Consider the following 6000-nt stretch of genomic DNA (forward strand, 5'->3'; position numbering starts at 1 on the left):
TTTGGGCTAGAACTCTAAGTTCTTCTTCTAAGGTTTCAAGATATTGTTCTCTTTCAACTCTTTCTTTTTCTTTCAAAATGGATTCTTGCTTTTGCCAAAGTTTTAGTGATTTTAGTTCCTTGGCCATTTGTTCTAAATTTGGTTGGGCCTCTTCACTATAATCACTATCAATTTGGTAAGAAGGTTCCTTAGACATTCTTAAAAAAAAATTCAAAATATGTAATGCACACACAAACTTGTATTTCAAAAGTAAATTCCTTTAGAGATTTAAGGAGGCAAAATAATCTCAAGTTCACTTCCAGGAAAGAGAGGAGAATCACTAAGGATCACTTAAAATCCAAGCCTTTCCTAGCCAAAGTTTACCTCAAGTTCTCTTGCACCAAACTTCTCAAATGGAATTAGGTTTGATACACAAGTAGACACACAATAAATTATAAGCAGTTAGAGACAACAATTAAACTAGACTATGCGACCTAATGGTAAAGTTAGAAGGCACTTTGGAACCTTCAAACTTTAACCAACTAAAAACATTTTCAATATGGTTTACAAGTCTTTGTTAGGATATGGGATTGAGTATCACAGACTACCCCAAGATACCTAACAAGGTTATGAGTTACAAATCCAAAAGCAATACAATTTTACAACTCAAAAATGCGTAATACAAATAAATAATGTGTGTTCCTCTCTAAAGTGTTTCACTCCTTTTCTTTTTGTCTCTTCCTCAAGGTTTCAAGGTCCAAAGAGGTCTCCGATCACCCAATATACTATGTCCAATTTCGTTTTTCCTCCAAAGAATATCCTACACCAAATATCAAACCAAATCCGAAAGGTAGGAATCCAAAGAGAATGCAAATCAAGGGCCAATTTGAACAATAGCTCTTCAAAAGGAGTTATGTTGAGACAAAACAGAGAGTAATGAACAAGACAATCAAGAAAATAAATCTTAAAAACAAAGGCTAGGCACTCAAAAGAATTACCTAAAGAAAGGCACTAGAATAGATGAATAAAACCAAAAACAATTAGAATAGAGAATTATTACTTCTTATCTTTACAAACACTTAGCTAATGGTGCAATGTAGGTAGAGACAATATTTTGTCAAAAGTGTCATGTCCAAGTCTCATATCCAAGGGTCATGTCCAAGTGTCATGTCAAGGTATTATGTCCAAGTATCATCTCCAAGTGTCATGGTAAAGTCTCATGTCAAAGTCTCAAGTCAAAGTAACTTTTTTTTTCACTTTTGCTTTTGCTTGTACTTTTACTTTTTTTTTTTTTTTACTTTGGCTTTTTACTTTTGTCTACACTTTTGTTTTTCAACACAAATTAGATCTGGACAATTTGTTTGGGTAGCTCAAAGTTCATGACTCAAAGAAAAAAAATGGAAGAAATCTTACTAGAATCAAAAATAGAGTATGAAACTCAAACAAACACAAGAGAAACTTAACTCTAAGAACTTGACAATGATCTAATGACAAGCATGAACTCAAATATGAAAGAAAAAAAAACACTCAAATGGATGTATATAGTGTAATTTCGAAATCCCAATGGGACATATTTTTTTTATGATTTTTGCAAAGCTCGAACTAAGAGCAAATGACATAAAAAATGACTACACATGACTCTAGACAACATGGATGGAATTAAAAATAAAAAATAACCCAAAAATGACATTAAAAAAAACCAAATATATGAAGAAAGACTCAAAAAAAATATAAAAGCACGCCACAACACATGTATATGGAAACTTAGTGGTAAAAACCGAATGGTTCCGCAAAAGAACAAACTAGAACCATAAAAATAACATATATGGATGTAAACAATGGAAGACAATAAAGAACAACACACTAACAACAAGAAATACACAAAGATAGGTAAAGGATCAAGATACTTAGCTCTTGTAGACCCAAAGCTCTGATACCAAATGATAGCGTCCTCCTCGAGCTAGGTTGGGCCAAAGCGCGAAGATGAAGCTATGGAGGTGGAATTTGTGCGGAAGTAATGGATATGGTGGTGGCCTCACAATGTTGGTGAGGTTTTGGTGAGTATTTGTGGTAGGATGGAGGTGTTTGATGGATCTCCGGAGAGGTTGGGCCAACTCTAGAGAAGGGTTGTTAGAGGGACCTCATGGGATGCTCTAGCCTTGACTTGAGACAAGATATGTTTGCACACATTTTGGCATAATAACATTCAAATTCATCAAGTGATTTTACAAGGAAGGAGACCCTTCTATTTATAGAGAAAGGTGTCTCCAAAGTAGACAAGAAACCCTAAAAACTATCCACTCTTAAAGAGACATGTGGCAATCCTCTTTTACAAAGTTTCTCCACTCTTAGAGTGCCATGTGGCAATCCACTTTTGTAAAGTCTTCTCCACTCATGTGGTAATCCACTTTTGCAAAGTTCCTCCACTCTTAAAGTGCCATGTGACAATCCACTTTTGCAAAATCTTTCCACTCTTAGAGTGACATGTGGCAATCCACTTTAGGAAGAGTTTCTCCACTTGGAAAGTGACACATGACCACTTCCTTTTTAAGAAGTGTCTTCACTAAGAGCTTGTCATGTGGTCATCATGTCCCATGGTGGGACACACTCTTTTAAGCTAATATTACAAACCATACAATACTTGGCCCATTATACAAGGCCTAAAAATATACCCTATACTACTTGACCCTTAATACAAGGTCTAGAAATACTTCATGATAGCCCAAGTAAATAAGAGTTTAGCTCCTTCTTTTGGAAATGATTTTAATCCTTCTTGAATTTGTTTGGCCATGCTTGTTGTGATTGGACCCTTAGCTAGGAGTTTGTCATCATTTAAGGTATTTCAAGATTCTCCTAATAGTAGTTAAATGAGATTCCTTAGGATTTTCTTGGTACCTAGCACACACACACACACACTTTGCATAATATCTGGTCTACTAGTAGTAAGATACAACAGAGATCCTATCATCCCTCTAAACAAAGTTTGATTAACTTCTTCTCCAGATTCATCCTTATCTAAGTAACAAAAAGTCGCCATAGGAGTGTTGGCTTCTTTACAAGTATCCATTCCAAATTTCTTAGGTACTTCTCTATAGTATTTGGTTTGGGACACAAAGGTTCCCCCTTCCATTTGCTTTATTTGTAGTCCTAAAAAGAAATTCATTTCACCTATCATAGACATCTCAAACTCACCTTGCATTATATTTGCAAAACCCTCACATAATGAATCATCAGTAGATCCAAAGATAATATCATCCACATACACTTGAACAAGTAAAATATGTTTTCCTACTTTCTTAATGAATAAGGTTGAATCAACCTTTCCTCTAGAAAATCATTTTCAATCAAGAAAGTACTAAGTCTTTCATACCAAGACCTAGGTGTTTGTTTAAGGCCATACAATGCCTTTTTCAGTTTAAACACATGATGAGGAAATTTAAAATCTTCAAATTCAGGAGGTTGACTAACATATACCTCCTCTTTTATAAAACCATTCAAAAATGCACTTTTTACATCCATTTGATACAATTTAAATTTCATCAATAATGCATAAGCAAGTAAAAGTATAATTGCTTCTAACCTGGCTACCTGGGCGTAGGTCTCATCATAATTTATACCTTCCTCTTGACAATAGCCCTTTGCAACTAGCCTTGCTTTGTTCTTTGTAATGTTTCCATCTTCATCAAGCTTATTTCTGAACACCCATTTTGTGCCAATGACTTGATAGTCTTCTTTTCTAGGAATAAGTTCCCAAACGTCATTCCTTACAAATTGGTTAGAGAAAAATTGTTCTTTGTTGGGTTCACCTATTTGCATTGGCTCTAAGGGAGAAGAAAAAATGGCCTTGATCATGTGTAACAAAGAAGCAAGTGGCTCAATCATAGAAAATTAGGCAAAATCAATCATACTTCCAAAGCAATAGCATTCAATCAATCAAAAACTCTGGAGCTCAATCTCTCACAGGTTAACTCAAGTTCGACAATTTGATGAACATCCAGCCCAGCATATTAATCACAATTGAAATCATGCATATGTTTTTAACAAAACTATGAGCAACCACCATCTATGCTTAAAAAGCCTCAACAATCATTAACTCAACATGCATCGTAGACCAATAGAGCAAACATAAGAATATTACTCATCACAAACAACAGTTTATCACCTCATACCAAACCATTGCACACAACTCATTAAACCAAGTACATAAGCAAAAATAAAAATAAAACAAAATTCAAATAAAATAAAGCAAAAACATAAAAATCCTGATCCAGCAGCATCCATCAGTAGATGTTGTTAGTAACATCCATCAGTAGATGTCTAGTAGCATAGCATCCATCAGTAGATGCTCTTAGTAGCATCCATCAGTAGATGCTTTCTCATCTGAATCTTCCTGCATCCATTAGTAGATGTGAATCCTTCTCATCAGCATCCATCAGTAGATGTTAATCTTTCTCATCTTCATCGGCATCCATCAGTAGAGGCCTTCAGTAGCATCCATCAGTAGAAGCTTAATCACATAACATCCATCAGTAGACGCTATCATTCATCACCCTCATCATAACAGCATCCATCAGTAGATGTTGTCATCTGAGTCCTCCTAGCATCTCTTAGTAGATGTTGTCCAACATCCATCAGTAGATGCTGTAATTCCTACAAAGCAAATTCATATCCAAAAGAAAAATTCAGAAATTGGGTTGCCTCCCAATAAGCGCTTGTTTAACATCACGAGCCTGACACCATTAAGCACAATCTGCATCTATGATGTTGGTGTTCCTTTTGCTTTCATCACACCAACTTATCTGCAACATCTTCTTGTTCACCATCTTTACCCTCCTTGAATAAGGAGCCTCAATCTCAATAACTCCATTCTCTTTGATATTTTTAACCACCTCATGCACAGAACTTGGTAAACATGACACTTGAAGGATGGCGCTCAGCGCCCTTAATGGGGCGCCCAGGCGCGCCCTACGACCTTCTTTGTCCTTCTTCTCTTGATGATCTTGTACTCCTAGTACAAATTTTCGAATTTTATCCTGCAAACACTAAAGAACACTACACTAGAGCACCCAATTAGCACAAACAGATAAAAAATTAAATAGATAAAAAGATGAAGAGATAAAAAGATAAAAAGATAAAAAGATAAAAAGATAAAAAGATAAAAAGATAGAAAGATAGAAAGATAGAAAGATAGAAAGATAGAAAGATAAAAAGATAAAAAGATAAAAAGATAAAAAGATAAAAAGATAAAAAGATAAAAATATGAAAAGATGAAAAAGATAAAAATAAGAATAAAAAGAGAAAACAATAAAAAGATAGAAAGATAAAAAAAATAAAAAGATAAAAAATAAATAAAAAGATAAAAAGTCTAATCGGTTAAGAATCACACAAATAGAATAGTTATACCACGAGTCCCCGTCAACGGCGCCAAAAACTTAATAAACAAATTTTGATATCAGAAAACGGAGTCAAAAACTTGTTAATACCTCGGCAAGTGTACCGAATCGTATCAAGTAATAATAAATGGTAAGACCAAGTATCGTTTCCCAAGAGACTCACGACACTAAACAGTTATATGATTACTGAACTAATTAAGACTCTAAAGAACAAATTTTGGTGTTTTGGAATGCAAATGCATTAAAATGAACATGAATGCAATTTGATCAATTGAGGCTAAACACAAGAATGAATGGATGAAGTTGATGATATTTTTGTTGGGGTTTAGATTTCACCTAGTTTACTCTTATGCATATATGAATTCATCTTCTTCATTAATGTTAATGCCACTTTCTAATTCACCTTAAACCCGATGTCTCAGTGAAGAAAGCCTAATCCTAATTACTAGTTCACAATGTCTTGTCTCCCTAGCAATTAATCATGCATTACATTTGCACAGAAGCTTAAAGGCAACCAATCCTCTTATCCCTATGTCTAGGTAATATTTCTCTTGGGAGAATTTCCCCAGTTCTAGATTTACCTATATGAGTTCATATCGATAACATCAATGATCATGCAATTGAATGA

The sequence above is a fragment of the Vigna angularis genome, chromosome 1 (assembly GCF_016808095.1).
Source record: "Vigna angularis cultivar LongXiaoDou No.4 chromosome 1, ASM1680809v1, whole genome shotgun sequence".
In the NCBI taxonomy this organism is placed as follows: Eukaryota; Viridiplantae; Streptophyta; class Magnoliopsida; order Fabales; family Fabaceae; genus Vigna; species Vigna angularis.